This window comes from Oreochromis niloticus, linkage group LG1 (genome assembly GCF_001858045.2).
Source record: "Oreochromis niloticus isolate F11D_XX linkage group LG1, O_niloticus_UMD_NMBU, whole genome shotgun sequence".
Lineage (NCBI taxonomy): Eukaryota > Metazoa > Chordata > Actinopteri > Cichliformes > Cichlidae > Oreochromis > Oreochromis niloticus.
The window spans coordinates 2,133,773-2,152,789 of record NC_031965.2 but is presented as its reverse complement, the minus strand read 5'-3'; the positions used below and the strand labels follow the sequence as shown (position 1 = coordinate 2,152,789).

Genomic DNA, 19,017 nt, shown 5'->3' with positions numbered 1-19,017 from the left:
TTTAGAAAACCTCACACTCATTCTCCTCTCAACACATGCAACAGACACTCATGCATGCACACCCGAAAGAAAGACGGACAGACAGACAGAACATGTTCTGTTCAGTATGACTTGAATCTGCTTAAACTCATAAGGAAAGTGTTCACTGACATCACTGATCAAGGGGAGGTTATTCTCCCAAACTCTGCTATACAGCTGGATTCTGCAACCACAGGAGTCACCCCCTGCTGGACATTAAAGAGAACTAAGGCACTTCAGTATTGTCTACTCTTTTTAGAGCCAGAAGCTACATCCATCTTTTATTTGGTCTATGATAACTGCAATCCACAGATTCAATGTGGTCATCTCTCTTATCTAAGCAAAGCAGACTGTCTGGTCGAAGGTTTCAATAAAATATGGAAGTATAAAAGAACCCAGCATGTTCACATCACTAAGTGAGCCCCAGCAGCAGATGAGATTGATTGCAGCTTAATCCATCCCATCGTTAGTTGCTTCTAAAACTGGTTTATTGTTATTTACAACACAAAGACAAAGCCATCAAGATTACGAAGCAAGCAAGGAAGAAAGGAAGAAACCCTTTAGCTCCCTATAAATTCCCCTTTTAGTTTCCTTTATTTTATTTTCATCAACACCAAAGCTTCATATGCCCTCATACATGATACATGTGTAGCAGCTAGTCAGTAGCGATATTTAAAATGCATGCTCATCAAATGCGCTCCAAATCGTGACACAGGAGATTAGTTTTTGGCCATAAGGATTATATAATTTAAATGTAGCACAGTATTTGGTCACAGGAAGATCAAATATTCTCGTAAGGTCATCCAGTGAGAGAATCTGCCAAATCGAACATGTGGCGCTACCTGCCTCAAACCCTTGTGAATAAGCGAGCAGCTGAAAGTAACCTCAGCACAATGTAAGACTGAATGCAGTGTGTGTTTATTTCATCGTGTTAGGGTTTGGTACAGCTTTTAAAAAGAAATGATGATCATTTCTACAAATTAGAAAGCGCTGTTCTGTTTTCACAACACTGCAATAAATGTTTTCAATTTTTTTAAACACCAAAATCGATAAATAATCATGACAAAAAATTACGCTGTCAATATTGAACAAAATTATTGTGATTATAAATTTGCCAAGAATTGTGCAGCCCTAGCTTGTTGCACAAAGACGGCAGTGATTTGTGTCACTTGAAAGGTTGCCTTCAGTTGACACCTACGGTTTCCCACAGTTACTGTTTTTCTAACTATTACCTCGGTCACTCTTCTTTGATTGTGTCCTGACAAAGACGTGCCAGGAAGTGGATGTTGGGGACATTTCGGTCAGCAATATTCTTCCAAGTTGATTCTCCTTCTCCCAAGACTTTCCTCCCCCATCAGTTTCTTTTTCCTGGTCTCCCGTTGTACTCTCAGCCTGCTGTGATCCCCCTCTTTTCTTTTCTGCGTTGTTGTCTCCTTAACTGGACTCCCCCAGTCCTGATTCTTTTGCTCAGTGGGGCTGTTGCCTGGCCACTTTCTTTCTGTGGGCACACAAGGACTCCTGGATTTAGAACTGACATTGATTTTCCTTTTCTTTGGCAATTTGAACCATGAAGAAAATGCAGACGCTTAGTAGTAGTATGGGTTTTTTAAATGAGATCATTTAGATAAATGGCAGTAGGTCTGGGAGAGATGAAGACTATTCCTATCTTGAATTCTTTAACTCATTTAACTCGATGCTTTGAGGAAGCACAAGCAAGTCAATATTGTTTTTTTACTCATACTGCTGCAGTTTTTCCTTCTGTTAAGTTGCATTTCCTTCCTGAACTTTCCAGAAACAGCAAAACAACCAGGGTTTCGTTAGCTGCTGTTTCTGCAAAGAGCAGAGCAAAAAGTGTGGACTACAGCAGATGTTCAGGCAGGACCAGCACTGCGGGGAAGTGGCTGAGGGGGCAGTTAAAAATGGTGATGGGGCAAATCTTATCCTGCTGTGCCTATTTTTATCTTTTCTTTATTCATCACCTAGAAATATAATGGCATGTTTGACTCAATTTACCCCGGTTTATCTTTCATTATTACTCAAATTAGTACCATTTATAAAATGACCTCCATGTTTTATTCAGTATGACTTGAAACTAGAGATTCAAGCCCAGAAAATCATCAGGGATATGTTCATGCAGGTCATAGAATACAGGGAGTGCAGAATTATTAGGCAAGTTGTATTTTTGAGGAATAATCTTATTATTGAACAACAACCATGTTCTCAATGAACCCAAAAAACTCATTAATATCAAAGCTGAATGTTTTTGGAAGTAGTTTTTAGTTTGTTTTTAGTTTTAGCTATTTTAGGGGGATATCTGTGTGTGCAGGTGACTATTACTGTGCATAATTATTAGGCAACTTAACAAAAAACAAATATATACCCATTTCAATTATTTATTTTTACCAGTGAAACCAATATAACATCTCCACATTCACAAATATACATTTCTGACATTCAAAAACCAAACCAAAACAAATCAGCGACCAATATAGCCACCTTTCTTTGCAAGGACACTCAAAAGCCTGCCATCCATGGATCCTGTCAGTGTTTTCATCTGTTCACCATCAACATTGTGTGCAGCAGCAACCACAGCCTCCCAGACACTGTTCAGAGAGGTGTACTGTTTTCCCTCCTTGCAAATCTCACATTTGATGATGGACCACAGGTTCTCAATGGGGTTCAGATCAGGTGAACAAGGAGGCCATGTCATTAGTTTTTCTTCTTTTATACCCTTTCTTGCCAGCCACGCTGTGGAGTACTTGGACACGTGTGATGGAGCATTGTCCTGCATGAAAATCATGTTTTTCTTAAAGGATGCAGACTTCTTCCTGTACCACTGCTTGAAGAAGGGGTCTTCCAGAAACTGGCAGCAGGACTGGGAGTTGAGCTTGACTCCATCCTCAACCCGAAAAGGCCCCACAAGCTCATCTTTGATGATACCAGCCCAAACCAGTACTCCACCTCCACCTTGCTGGCGTCTGAGTGGGACTGGAGCTCTCTGCCCTTTACCAATCCAGCCACGGGCCCATCCATCTGGCCCATCAAGACTCACTCTCATTTCATCAGTCCATAAAACCTTAGAAAAATCCGTCTTGAGATATTTCTTGGCCCAGTCTTGACGTTTCAGCTTGTGTGTCTTGTTCAGTGGTGGTCGTCTTTCAGCCTTTCTTACCTTGGCCATGTCTCTGAGTATTGCACACCTTGTGCTTTTGGGCACTCCAGTGATGTTGCAGCTCTGAAATATGGCCAAACTGGTGGCAAGTGGCATCTTGGCAGCTGCACGCTTGACTTTTCTCAGTTCATGGGCAGTTATTTTGCGCCTTGGTTTTTCCACACGCTTCTTGCGACCCTGTTGACTATTTTGAATGAAACGCTTGATTGTTCGATGATCACGCTTCAGAAGCTTTGCAATTTTAAGACTGCTGCATCGCATCCCTCTGCAAGATATCTCACTATTTTTGACTTTTCTGAGCCTGTCAAGTCCTTCTTTTGACCCATTTTGCCAAAGGAAAGGAAGTTGCCTAATAATTATGCACACCTGATATAGGGTGTTGATGTCATTAGACCACACCCCTTCTCATTACAGAGATGCACATCACCTAATATGCTTAATTGGTAGTAGGCTTTCAAGCCTATACAGCTTGGAGTAAGACAACATGCATGAAGAGGATAATGTGGACAAAATACTCATTTGCCTAATAATTCTGCACTCCCTGTAGAGAGCTGAAGCTCGTTCTATACAGCTGGATTTGGGGGGGTTTTGTGACCCGGGAAATTGCATCCAGCTGGGCATTAAATACAATGCTGTTAATAAATATTATTGTGAATTGAATGAAATTAGCCAATTCATTTATTTCGCAGCAGCTCAAAAAGAATCTGTACAGCCATGAAGAGCAGCCAAACCAGAAACATAGATGTGTTCTGTCTTCTGACACTCCCATCAATCACAGCGTTATGTCCAAATTCCTTGACAACGTTGATCCATATCAGGATAGCGTCACACAGTTGCTGCAGACTTGTCAGGTCCATCCGTACGTGAATCATAGAATCATAGATGTGGTGACTATGGTCACCAAATTTTTGTTATTTAATTTTTTTGTAATTGTTTGTTTAGTTTAGCATGAATTCCCATAAAAAGGAATAGTTTTTCTGTTTTCATTTTTCTTGTTTTTTGAAAAAAAAAGCTTGTCAAAAAATACTTAAACTTTAAAAATATATGTTGTCCTTTACATTTTCCAGCCTTCCAGTGGGCCAGATTAGAGTCTTTGCTGGGCTGATTATACCATATTTGACACCCCTGCTGTAAACCATAGAGATGGCTGTGTGGGGAAAATCTTAGTAGATCAGCAGTTTCTGAAATACTCCGACACCAACACATCTGGCACCAACAACCATCCCAAATTCAGAGTCACTTGAATTGCTACTATGTTACTGACTGATTAGATATTTGTGTTAACAAGCAGTCAAACAGGTATACCTAACAAAGTGACGGTGACTGTATAAGGGCTTTGACTTGACCACTGTTCAGCCAAATTAGCTTGGCTGACTCCAGTCAGTTCACTGTTGAGATTTTGCAGATCATTGTCATTTTGTAGAATTTGAAACAGCTGCAGCTGTGCTGTGATCACAGTTTCACACATCAAAGTGTTGACTGTGTAGCAAGGAAAAAAAAACAAATTAAAAGGCTGTAAATTGGCTTCAGTCTGGTGTGACTCGTGTCTGTTTGTGGCAGCAATTAAGTCACTTCAGTTTAAATTTTTAATGTTGCCTTCACGCGTTCTGGCTTGAAAATACAGGAATGGGAAAAAGAAGTGGTTTCAGTGGAAGTAGAGAGTCAGATATGTTGGGGAAACGTGCAGTCAGTTGAGACTGAAGAAGTCACTGAAAACGCTACATCCAGATGAACAGAATCAACCTTTTGGGCCAATAATGTTTATTGTAACTTTCTAGCTACTTTTAAATCTGCTACATTGGATTGGTTGCACTGAACAAGTCCCTGATGTGAAATGTGCCCTAGCCATTATCCTTATTTGACCTTGTTATTTAGCACCAGACCTCGCTAAAAATGGAAAGAAAGCTGTTGATCGCACATCCGAGTCTGAATACTGGGTCTTAATTTCTCACTTAAAGAAAAAAAGGAGGGGTGGCACCATATGTAAAGGATGGATTTAACCTCCGGATACACAATATGAACCCAATGAATGCCTTAAATGGGGAAAATGACCCTATTTGTCGCTTGATTTATGGCCTCTGTAAACATTTCTTCTAATGACTTTATAGCCTGAGTCAGGAGTTTCAAGTTCTCTTTAATACTTCAGTAAGATGATGTTCATTTGGTAAATGATGCTCCCATTATAGTCTAATGGACAATAGAACAGGGAGTGCTTTAGGATGAGGTTATTTTGTGATTGACAAAGTACTGCCTATTATAGTCATGCAATGTTCCTGGAGTTATAAGTCAGGTCCACCCCTCACCCTCCAGTCTTGTGAAATGCCAAACCTAAGGCTTTAAAATAGCCGCCCACTAGCCAGTGTGTCACGCCACAGTGACGGCCATCCATCTCTTAAATAGTCTGTGGTTGTTAGTTAAATCATGCGCACACTCATGAAGCAGTTGCTGGGGAGAGACATAACACAGAGGACACTGTCAGCAACTTGGGGTTTTTCCATGTCTGGTATTGCGTCAGTGTTTCCTTGTGTGTTTTTAGTAGTTTGATTGTAAACTTAGGACAGGTGAGTTAAAACGACCGAAAGCTGCTCTGATATTTGGTAGTTTCAGTACAAGTGAATGGAGACTGGCGGGGACTGTTCTGACATGAGTGCAAATGAACTGGGCGAATAATATAAATACATTTCCTTGACTTCCACTGTATTTATTTTAGTTTTGTTGTTACAGCCATTTTATTTGATCTTGAATGCATTTGTTGTTTTTTATTTTAAAAAGTTGTGAAACTCTTGTTTAAATGATCAATTGTGCTGCCTCCATAGAAATTCCGTCTGTTTTTATTTAAAGGCCTCACTTAACTTATGCATTTTTTATATTTTTATATAACACACACCTGACTTACTTTTTAATAATTTGTTTGAAACTGCCATTGTTTGTTTCTTTTCCCCTAAAGCCTAAATGAACATTTAAGCTTTTGTCAAGTCAAAAATTACATTGAGTTTACTTGAAAAATGACAAACTATCCATGCTGAAGATGTGTATTTCTGGCATTGCGTGTGTTCTCGCATGCAGGGGTCAGAAATCACCCAACAGCTATTTTTATACAGCAGGTGTGGGGACCCCTGAGGCATGCCTACAGTGGAAATCTACCTGCCCCCCAATGTCTGTGTCTGTGTCTGGGGATTTAAGACTCACATGTAGCAGATAAGAGCAGTGATCCTCCTCCCGTGTCTGTGCGCTCCCACAGAGAGTATGCACCATGGTGCGTTTGCATGTGCTAAACTCTGCTAAGCCAAGGCCGTGGGGAAGAAGAGCACATTTCGTCTTTCCAGAAATCTCTTCATTGCTGTAAGAAGAATCAAATAATCAGATTAGCTAAGGCCATGCAAACTAAGCTGAATCCCTTGATTGTGTTTACTACCAACTACAACAAACAAAAAGACAAGCTCCTTCTCACACTGGGCTGAACTCAGTCTGGGGTAGATGGCCCCCTCCTCCTGCTCCTCCTCGCCCCAGGCCGTATGGAGGAGCTTTAATGGCTGCTGTTGTTTCACACTAAGAGCCAATCTGGCTGTGCTCCTGGGCCATCAGACGGGCTGTTAGCACACAAACAACAGCATCACTCCAGCTATCAGCTGCAGTAAAAACAGTGCGGGACCTCCTGTGGTTCAGGATGATCCTAGCCCCCCCCCACATCCTCGCTGATGCTGGTGCAGATTAGACTGTCGGCATGCAAGGAGACTGTTTGTCACAGGCTCTGGCTAAGATCGGGCTCCGGGGCAGAATTTCTCGGATTTTTGACAGGCGTCGTGTCGCCTCCCTCTGTTCTATACAACAGAAAAGAGGAGCTGCCATCTGGATGGAGCGCGGGCAATGCCAGGGAGGACAAAAGACAGACAAGATTTTTTTGTGTATGTTAATTCTTTCCCCTCTTCTTTTTTCACTCCTCCCGTCTGCTTCTCTGTCCCCCTGTTTCCCTCCAGAGCTTCACCCCACAGTGTTCCCTTCCCGAAAGTCAACCGTTGTAAGCCCTGCCCACAGACTTGGAGTCACGTTTTACACAACACCCCTCACAGCAATAACGCGTGATGTTTTTATCTCAGTAAATCAGTCTGATTGGAAGGCACCATTGATCCATTCCAGTGCTCCTGAGCTTTTTCATCAGGCATTCTTTATGGAAAAGGCAACGATGTGTTGGCCAGAAGGGCCGATGGCGCGATATGGCTCCCTCGCTTCTGTCAGTCTGCCCCAGGGCAGCTGTGGCTACAACTGTAGCTTGCCTCCACCAGTGTGTGAATGTGTGTGTGAATGGGTGGATGACTGGGTATGTAAAGTGCTTTGGGGTCCTTAGGCGGGGCTAGTAAAAGCGCTATACAAATACAGACCATTTACCAAAAGGTCCACTGGCTACTGTGACATCACTCATGTCACCTTTGCGATCGGATCAGACTGAAAACACAAGCTCATTGGCTAATGGAATTCGAAGTCATTAGCCAATGAGCGGTTATTTCCGAATCCTACTTTCTGACACTGAGGAAAAAAAATCTGTTTGCATTTTAATCAGTGTGGTCCAAAACCAGTAATTGAACCCATAAATGTTTATAGAGGTCTGGGCACTTTTGCAGCTACAGCTATTGCTCCCTGGTGGCCATATAAGAGAATGCAGGTCTAATGGCGCAGACGACAGGCAGGACATGTTCCCCGACCCAAAGGCGCAGGGAACAAACCTTATTGTCCACTGGAAAAACTCCAACGTACAGGCAGCAAGGTGAGGGGATACTAAGATGCCTACCTCAGCCTGCTGCCTCTCGCCAGGGGCAACTCTAGACTAAGGGAGTCCAGCTCCTCTCCAGGAGACTGGTTCTGGAGCCCAAGCTGTGCGTTGAGGTGAGCCCGGCTATATCTAGCTGGTACCTCTCAACCTCACGCAGTGGATCGGGCTCCTTCCCATCAGAGAGGTGACATTCCATTTCCCAATCGCTAGTCTCGGTAGCTGATGATTGGTCCAACAGGGTCTCTACCCCCGGCCGCCGCATGGGCCCACCCTACAGGAAGTAGCCCCATGTCCCATGGTCTCCAGGCATCCGGTCTCCAGGCGCTCGCCCTCGGGCACCCTCCCTGGCCCTGGTTCCAGGGTGGGGCCTGGCAACCCTATCCTAGGCAGGGTGAATTGTTCCCTAGATCTTATACTCACAGGGGTTTTTGAATCCTCTCTTTGTCTGGTCCATCACCTGGGACCAGTTTGCCATGGGAGGCCGTATGAGGGAGCAAAAGCCCCCTGGTAACATAGCCCCTGAGATCCCTGGGACACACAAGCCCCTCCACCATGTGAAGGTAGCGGATGGATGGATGGAAGGAACGTTTAGTATTTCCAAACAAAAATGCTGCACTACATGTTAGGGCTGCACAATTAATCGTTAGAAAATCGCAATCTCATTTCCAAATGACAACGATTTTTTAAAAAAAGAGAGAAAAAAAAAGATGACGATTGTACCGCATTTTGATCCGGGACATAATCTGCATGAAAACAAGCGCTCACTCTTCCTGCGCAACAAATGACAAGGGCGGAGCCTTATACCACGTGATACAGAAGTCAGCTGGTTGCTAAAATTGGCAGGGATAAAACAACGGAGAGCACGTGAGAGATGACGAAGCTGTAAAGGCCAAGAAAGTGACAGGAGAAAATCCGTCCCAGTCAACCACCCAAACATCAATAACGGGAACCTTATACAGCGCTTCCCCATACCCGTCGAACTTCCGCAGGCACAAAGAAATTACGGAGGCTATCACTTATCACCTGGCTAAAGACATGGCTCTCATCAACACTGTGAAACGAGGGATTTAGGAAAATAATCAACACCCTAGACAAACGCTACACAGTGCCATCCCGCAACTGTTTTTCAATTGTTGCACTACCTGCTCTATACACGCAGTGTCGAGCAACGGTGGAGACGGAATTACAAGCAGTGCAACATTTTGCGGCAATGACAAAATGTGAGACATTTATTGTTTTTATGTTCAGTCTCAACTGTTACAAAGTTGATGTGCAGTTAATAAGTGCAATAAATATTTATATTGGAAAAGAAAATCGTGAGAGAATCGTGATCTCAATTCTAAGCAAAAAAATCGTGATTCTCATTTCATGCAAAATCGTGCAGCCCTACTACATGTATTACAAATAAAGAAAACGTATCATGACAGTCCCCGTAAATCTCCATCAAATACCATATCCCATCAGTATGACTACATATAAATTATTACCTATAAAGAATATTCAACTCAAAATAATTTATATCCTGTGGTAAACAGGCAAATGAGATACAATCGCTACGTGTGTTTGAAAAATAAATGAAGCAGAGGGTCCTTTTTGTTCTGGAGAGCTTTCAGTACACCGGAAGAAACACTGCAAAGGAGAGGTAGAAATGACTGTGAAGTCTTAAAAACGATCCAAAAAGATTCAGTTTAATGTCATTTGGGTAAAGAAAGCGGGTATGTAACTAGTGCTAATGGCTTATTTATTGACTTTTTGAAAAGGTTTTGCAATGATGTTTAAAATGGCACATGAGTCCTTGATGAGCCTTGTTGCTTAAAAAGACGAGCTGCTGCACTGCTGAACCCATGCATGCACAGGAAGTGATGTAGTATTTAGCCTCGAATTAAAGAAATAGACAATCTCACACTCCTGTGCGCGTTGATCGACAGAGGAGACGTGGTTTCAGAGCACTGGCAATGGAACAAAACCAGAGCAACAAAAACCTTGTGAATTTCAACTTGAGTAATGACAGTAATGAGAAGCTGTGTCTGCTGCGTGATTGACAGCTCAGTCTGTAGCTTTTGCTGTTTGATATTCAGACGCTCTTGGTTGAGCAGCTCAGAGAAAATCTTCACTCTTTCTGTTCATTTCTGTTAAAAAAAAGATTATTCTTTAGTATCTTATAAGATTGTCTGAATATTAGTAATTGTTCCAGTCCTGTCATGCAGCTGCTGTCATCTCATAGCTATTTTTATTTCTGCAGACTGGATCCTCCCCGGATGGTTCCTGTTGACTGCGACTGAAGAGCCTCTCCGTCACTTCTCATCACTTTACCCCACACGGGGATTTACATTAGCCAATCTGGTGAGGAATCTTTTAAATTAATTATTTTTTTTGCCTGTAAAACACCCCTTAGTGAGTGTGTGTGGACCTGCATAGAGTCTCTGAAGAAAACGACTGAATGGTTGGTGTAAAATCAGCTGTGTGGGGACATAATAGGATTCCGTTTACATCTGATGAGATGCAGAGAAATCTTCAGAGACCAGATTCACGAATTCTTGGATGTAATCCAGAGACGAGTTGCTTGGAACTGGTGAATGTATTGTTTTGGCTCTTTGTTGATTCCTGTGCGTGTGCGTTTACGTGACTGGTTTTGTGATTTTTTTTTTCCTGTTGTCTTGTTTGTGTGACATGACAGGAAATCTAAAATGTTCAGCAGCAGCAGCTGTGGTGCTTTACCCAGCAAACATCTCTAGAACATGTTGTCCCACATCACAAAGGTCATTGCATAATTATGTTGTGTAAATTAGCATCCAAGGTATTTATCCCCCGTGGCTGTCACATGGTGTTATTTTTCTTCTTCTTCCTCGTCCTCTTAATAGAGCTGCAGTGGAAATTATTTATGTGTGCTTGAAGCAGTTTGGGTACAAATTTAGCTCAGAGGAGCAGCTCTCTGAGGAAGCTTCCCATACGATCGATGCTGCACTGTTATATGATTTTCTGTAGGATCGGACTTGCTAAATAGAAGCATCACTACGCTTTGTTTTTCTTCGGCTGTTCCTTTTGAATCGATGTCTGCATATTTTTAGTCATTTATGTAAAAATTTAATGTGCCAGACTTACAACAAGTAATTTCTTTGTAGATCAGATGTTTGCAGTTTTACAGGTGGCCGACTTGTGTGTTTAATTAAAAACGACAGCTTTTGAATCAGGGGCCGTTCAGACTGGCTGATGAATCAGATTTTAATTAAAATTAAAATAAATTACAATTTTGGCTTGGAGCAGTTTTGGGTTAGATGCTGTTAGGTCTGTGGATTACACAAACTGTAGACATCTTCAACTTTACATTTAAAACTTGCATTTAAAGCTGCATTTCCTCCAGAAACTAACAGAGTCAGCATCTGCCTACAAGGGCTCGAGTCTAGCTTTACAAAAGAAACAGTCACCAGCATAGAAAAAACTACAAATGAGACAGAAAAAACTACAAATGGTAACAACTGCTGTAATAGCTCTGTCCTGTTTGGTAAGAAAAGCAAAGTAAGTTGTACAAGTACTCTGCATTCAAAAACTCCACATCTGAGGTTTTCCTTCAACATCTGCCAGAGCAACACTCTGCATGGCCTCTCAGCACAGGTCAGCTGCCTCCAGTGTCCCGCAGGCTAATTAAGCTCAACCAGGAGTCCTTCTAGTGCTTGATGGCTCCCTTCACCTCCAGTGTCCACCAACCCTTTCAGGGATTACCACCATGACAGCTACCTTGAGGTGTGGAAACAGGGTCTATGTCCAGAGGCTGATGTCACCAGCTTTCCTCGGAATACTGTTGAAGTTGGGATTAACAATCCTATGGATCCCAGCCTCTGCCAGATTTTTCTACCTTCTCTGTATGTTTTGGGTGTCCCCGCCCAACTCCTCACCAGCTGGTCATCGGGAGCTTAGCTCCTCTCTTCTGAATGTCCAGAACGCACAGCCACAGGTCTGATACTATTACAGAATCAATCATCGACCTGCAGCTGAGTGTCCTGATGCCACTCTGCTGTGCGCTAAAGAATGCATTTGTGTTCATACATAATGTTCATTAAGGACAAACTGTGATTTGCAGAGAAGTACAATGATACAACACTGCTCGGGTTCAGATCAGGCAAGCTGTTCCTCTAGAACAGGAGTGGGCAACTCCAGGCCTCGAGAGCCGGTGTCCTGCAGGTTTTAGATCTCACCCTGGGTCAACAGACCTGAAATGATTAGGTCATTACCAGGCCTCTGGAGAACTTCAAGACATGTTGAGGAGGTCATTTAGCAATTTAAATCAGTTGTGTTAGATCAAGGACACATCTAAAACCTGCAGGACACCGGCCCTCGAGGCCTGGAGCTCGACACTCCTGCTCTAGATGACTCGCCTCCAGCCCTCGCTGTCGTTTCCCACATGAGCATTGAAATTTCCCAGTAGGGCAATGGAGCTGGCAGGTAGGGCACCCTCCAGCACTGCAGCCAGCAACTTCAAGAAGACTGAGTACTTTGTATTATTAAACTCCAATCTGGATGCCTTCCATGAGCCACAGTTGCATTAAAGCAATGCTCTTGTCCACTTGAAAAAAAAATTTTTTTTCAGGCACAGGAATACCTAACTCTGCCAGCCACGTCTCGCCAAAGACGACACAGCCCAAGCCATGTGTTGACGAGAGTCCGACTGAGTCCCCGTCATACTCACTCACTAAGGCTCCTTCCCCAGCAAAGACAAAAGAGAGATCATCAGTTACACAAAAGTGTCATACTCCTATTTCCCACCAAACGGTTAATGGTAGCAGCAAACTAATACGAAGTTGGCTATCACAGTGGCCTGAAACTATACAACCATACCTCATGCTCGTAGCTAGGGATGGGTACCGGTGCACCGGTTCTGACATAAACGGTAGTAACCAGACCGAAAAGCAGCGCACGTTTCGGTGCTTTATTTTGGTGCTTTTTTTTTCCTGAGCCAATTCTAGCCAATCATTTTACGTTTCCGAGGATAGTAGGCGGGGCCAGGTACGTACGTTCTTTTAGAGCAGAGCTACAGATTAAAAATGCCCAAGGCGAAGCGATCAAAGTCTGGCTGTACTTCACAGCAAAAGATGCAAACTCAGCAGCCTGCAACAAGTGCTTTAAGCTGATACTGTGATACTGTCAAAGGAGGTAACACCTCAAATCTGATGAAACACCTGGCGACGCATAGCATTTTTTTTAAAGCCGAGAAATGCGCCGTGTTTGATAGCTTGCTGCGAGACCTCACACTGTGCACATCTACTGCGGGTGTGGTGCCTGTTATCGGACCCGGAGTTAGCAACATCCCCCAAAAACCCGAAGAGTAGAGTCCTGGCCCCTAGCCCTGCCAGCGTAGCAGAAATGATGAGGATGATGATGGCAGCAGCAGCCGTTCTCCTCTGCGTGAGTAGCTTCATGTTGTTCGTGTGTAATTAACGTTGAGTAGGCTAACCACATTATTACATTAATGCATGTAAGGTGAACTAGCAAACACCGTCGTAGTTACATGCGGCTGTCTTCTTGTTTGATGGCAGATACTCCCTTCACCCTGGCCAAAAAGGCTAAAATGACCAAAGAAAAAGTGGAAAACAGCTGAACATGAGAGGTTTTTGGACAAAGTGTGTGTTCTCCATTCTTTAAGCACCGGTTTGAGCACCGTTTAACCACCGGCACCGTTTCAAAAGTACCGGTTTGGCACCGGTATCGGATAAAACCTAAACGATACCCATCCCTACTCGTAGCCTGAGAGTCCCGATTGGACAGAGGGGTTAAATGTGGCGTGTTTCAGTGTTTTTTTTTCTTTTCACATTAATTAGATAGCAATAATTAAATATTAAAATGCTATTAAAAGTTCCTAAATGAAACTGCTGGACACCAGTTTAGAAGCTGTAACTTTAAATGTTAAGAAAAAAATCATTAACACCACTAATCAGTTACTTGAGTAGTCTTCAGTGCCCTGACTGAATAATGCTAGACTGCAGCACAGGACAACCACCTGCTGTCTGACACCAGATTACCTTTCAGGTGGTAAATATCTCGAATCTTTCTCATCTGTTAATGAAATGGCAGCAGCTGCAGCAGCCTGCTGGCTAACGTGAATGATAATGAACAAAGCTTGGCGTGAGAACCAGCCCACACACACACACACACACACACACACACACACACACACACACACTTTGGTACTAATCCTATGTTTGTTGAGCTAACTGTCTGGTTAGACAAATTTACATCACCAATTTAGACCTGAGCACAGACGCACTGTTATCATATCTAAAAGACCTCATAGTACAATAGAGCATTTTAGCTCCTGTTTCAACAACATTAAAGTATTGAACAGTTGTCATGAATGTTAATCTGCAATTACCCATATTAGTCATCTCTCAGGTAGCAGCTATGGCTAATAAAAGAGCTGCAACATTAATGTGGGAGCTAGCTAACAAACAGTATCAGTCCTACTGCCTGACCTCTAACTATAGTTAATATAGTGCTCATTTAACAGAATTATGACGTTTAAGTCTCTGAAAATTAGAATTTAATTAGCAATTAGGGAGTCACGTGTCATATGTAAACCATACAGTTATTTTTCACTTGGTCAGATAACTGACATGTTTCTATTGTTCAGATTTTTCTTTAAAAAAACGACGTACATTTCTATAATATTTTCCCCGTGGTATTGATAATGTAATGAGTATTTTCCTGTATCAGCAGCAAGTTTGAAGCTCCAATACTGTGACAGTGTGGATCGTCCTCACGCAGCAGTCGCCCTCCAGCTGCTGTCAGAGCAGGAGATGTTCACCCCTACGTCTCCAAACTGAGTGAAGCTGCTGCTCCTGCACTGACTGTAACACAGTCAGTTCTTCTTTTACTCGTACTTTTTGTGGATCACAAGGTGTAAAACTACTTAAAAACAGATGCACACTTTTTGTGTGTGTGTGTGTGTGTGTGTGTGTGTAACTGCCAGAGTGCTTGTTTCGAGTCACTTTTGCTGGTCCCAAGTCCAGATAGAGGAGCAGGGTTGGAATTGTGACGTTAAAAAAAAACGATAATTGCTAAAAGAAATTTAATTTGTAGTTCTAAATATATTCAAAGGCATTTAGCGTGCTTTTTACTCACTTCATGTCTCTCTCATGGTGTTATTTCTTTCTCCTATAACGTAGGTTACAATAACACAAGCATGACCAATTATGGAAATTAGGCGATGGCGTCATTTTGCGACTTCTAGCGACTTTTAGGACAGCCAATAGCGATTTTCCTTACTGAGGAGTTGGCAACACTGGGACTCTCTCCTGTACGTGTTTTGTCCTGTCTCTTCCCTGATTGTGGTTCTTCTGTTGGAGGTTTTTTCTTCCAACCATTTATTTCCATGTACTTACTCATAAGAGGTAAACTAAAACAGAAATTAATTGAAATGAAAAGGAGGCGTTCACGTCTGTTTGGCCAGCTGATTGAGCTTTTCTCCCGGTATCAGCTCGAGCATCTTCGCGGCCCACATCCCCGTCCACACTTTGATTGGTTTGCAAAATGGCTTTGCTTTCGATTAGCCTTTTTTCCCTTCTTCTGTTTTTTCCCCTCTTAGAAACATAATTACCATCATGTCAACATGAAGCTCTCTGTGTTTTGTGTTCCATGTAAAGGTTTAATTTCTCAGGCTGGTTGCAGTGAGAGGAAACAGAAGGAGAACGACTCACTGAATTCTTATTTATTTATTTTTCCTCTCAGTCTGATTACTGTGCCGTCCTCCTCCCTCTGCTTCACCCCGCGGGTTATTTAGAGTTTGGGAATAAACTGCCTCTGAAGTCTGTGCGAAACGAGAGGATGTGCCAGTGCACCGTCAGCTCCGTCACAACGCATAAAGCGGTTGGATGAATTAGCGAGGGGGTGCTGTCTCTACCTGCGTGTGTGTGTTCAGGATATTTCATTGAGGGGTGTAGGCGGCACATGGAGGCGTTTCATTCCAATTTAAACTGAACGACTCCAACAATAATTTTCCACTTGATAAACCAAATGACATGTGGTACCTTTATAAACTGCAGCTCTTCACCCGGAGCATGTCAGTGCCACCTCCGTAACATTAATATTAAAAATCCAAAAGATGTAATTTATGGTAAATTTATGGCCTTATCTGCTGATAGATAAAGACACTTTAATGCCATGATTCGAGCACTTCCTCCAGCCCTCACCCGCTCAGTATTAAATGAATCTCACTTTCTCCTTTAGCGCACTCTTTGCCCCAGAACTCGGATATTTTCCTTCTTTTTTATGGTGCAGTTGTTGACAAAGTTTAAAAAGTGGCTTGTTGCACTGGCTTTGAAGATTGCTGCTCAGGGAACGACCTGGGACGTTCCTTGAGGTTGTCCTTTTGACCGTTCTCTCTTTGGTCCCTTTTTCAGAAGTCGTTAATGATGCCTGGAAGGATTCGCTGCCTCGAAGGCTAAAGTCAGAGATCAAAAGTGTCTTATCCAAAAAAAAATAAACTTATTATAAGACTAATGAACATAACCTGCTCCTGCTTTTTAAAGCTATTAAAATAGGCCTATAATCCTGTTGCTTTAAGGTACGAGTTTACTGATTGATTATAAGACTATCATGTTTGCCAGATCGTTCCGTGTGCTATTAGGCGAATCACACATCACACAGGTTTATGTCCAGTGTCCAGACCTTTGTAGTCTCACATGCATCTGTGTCGGTGAAACATGAGACATGGAGTGTTGTCATCAACTGAGCTTTTCAGCTGTTATTCAGCTTACTTGTAGTTTGCAGTTAAGTCAGAAACTGCAGACATTCAAAGAAAAGCTGCTGGTTTGTTCTGCGTGAGAACCTCAAAACTTTGCTGTTAGCTCTGTGCTAGGAAACACAGAGCAATGTAACGCAGTACTGAATCGCCCCCCGAGTTAGCATCACCCTCATATTTCACCCTAGTGACAGTTGATGGTTTGGTTATTGCTTGTGGAAAGTACCATAACTGTTTATCATCGTTCACTGTTCTTTCAGAACATTCACCACTAAAATAACTGTAGAAAAGTTTGGTATTTAACCTCTGCAGTATTAATGACCATTAAGCCGTCTTTGCCCATTCACTCTAATCCTTATTCAGTACCTGTCAGAAGCTTGGGCATGTCCTACACCTCGCTACCAACTAGGTTTCTGTAGTTTGCTCCAAGGATACTACAGCATATGGACTGGGGGAGCCAGGGACTGCCAACATGTTTAGACTCTTCCTAAATGAATGAGAACATAATGTGGTCAATGAAACAGAAACTGTATGGAATCACAGATAAGATCCAAAGTGAAGAAAAAGAAAGAAAGCACATTTTTTTGTTATTGTAACGACACATTTGGCTGCTTTCTCACTGCACGTGGCATCACAAGCATGTCATACATTATGATCAATGTTACTGTGACAATGTGCACGAGCAGCTTTAACTGTCAGGTCAGTGTGTGCAACTGCTGTGGGCAGAAATGTGACACCAAAGCTGACCGATGACCGATTGATGTGCTCTGCTGCAACCACAGATGAGAGCTGAGACACACACACGCACACACACACACAGAGCTGTCCAAAAACTGGTGATATGGTGTGGTGAAGGTGGACCGACAGAGGTGAAATAATGTGACCACAGGTCAGTCCCCCGACCTCTGACCCCTCCATTGAACCTTGGGTGTGAATGGACAGATAACAGCCATCAGAGCAGACATTAGAAGTGATGTGGTGTGCTGATGGGGTCATCTGGGCTATGGTGGGGTCTTTTGTGTTTCTGTTCCCAGGACAGATTCCATTGTTCTGCCCCAGGGGTATTGGACAGGGTGCATAGGTCAACTAAGGCTTCAAATTAGGGACTGACCTCGTGTTTATATATATGAGGTTATAGGTTGCTTTGATTTTATGAATAAACTTGGATTTTTATTGCCCAGTGTTAATCAGTGCATTATAAGGTTTATAAATCATCTGTTTCTGGTAGAGGAACACTCTCATTGTTTGCATGTGGATCACAGACTGTGCTTGACATTACTCGGATCGTGGAACCCTGTGGGTTCTGCTTTTTTAATAAAGCCATAGTGTTGGTAGTCTAAATGCCTGGACAGATGCTATTCCTGCAGTGACACAGCTTCTACTACACTTGGATCTGTGCCATCCAGCAGAGTCTACCTGCACAGATCTATAATCACTATAAATGTTTTTTATGTTCTTTAACTGGATGCTTTTATTGGTACAGTGTGTTATGGAGCATAAAGCTTGCAGATTTGCTAACACAAATTCAAATCATATCTCTTATTTTCCTTAAAGGTCTTTTGGTAGGGTCGGCGTTTCTTCTGGTAAGCGCGTCACCAACACCTAATGCCACTCCATTGTCTAGTTTGCGTTGGCCACTTTTATTTACTTACAGGAGCTAACTCTGCAGCCAAATGATGTGTAGGCCACCAGAGTGAACACCAGGCTCTTCATATAGACCCAGGATATGAGGAGCTGAGGCCCCAGTGGACTGCTTACAGGTTTGAGAGCACTGTCCTGCTAAGAAGTTGCGTTGCTTCCACCTTACCCATGCAGCTTGCTAACATTACAGTTAGCACTGAAGTTATTTTGCTGCTCAAAGACAAAAAAAGACATTGTGAGACTGAGCGCCCATTCAGTGAAGCTTGTGACAGGAAAACTATAGTTAAAGCACGTAAACGTCTGTTTGAGGGCAAAATAAATGTGATCCTGAAATAGGCAAATATTAATGATCAGATGAACTTCTCTTTGGTTACCTAACGAGCTCTACGTTCATTCTTTGAAAAGTAAAAGACACGAGAGTCAGTTTGAAAAGAAAACTGGTCCCTTTGTGAACGCCACTCCTGCCCGCCTCTCCATTGTGCCTTGCTGTCCTCTTCTTCATTGAGAGTAAATGATGACGCCCTCCCATGAAGCCATCTACTACATTTGTTGTGACTGCTGGAGAAATGAGGGGAGAAGATTGAAGGAGGGTAAAAGTGACAAACGAAGACTGAGAGCGACAACATTTGATTCTTACAGTGAAAAGTTGTTATTAATGGATGTGAGCCACTCGTTCTCTTCACAGCG

General features: G+C 42.7%; 1 protein-coding gene across 1 annotated transcript in view; it reads left to right on the top strand.

The window, feature by feature from the left end:
• The window catches only part of large2 (LARGE xylosyl- and glucuronyltransferase 2), a 119,315-nt gene that overhangs the window by 51,495 nt on the left and 48,803 nt on the right, over nucleotides 1-19,017 (top strand). The window contains exon 2 of the mRNA XM_005457380.4: nucleotides 10,201-10,301. The gene's annotated coding sequence lies outside the window, so the exon portion shown is untranslated. The remainder of the gene's footprint in view (nucleotides 1-10,200; nucleotides 10,302-19,017) is intronic.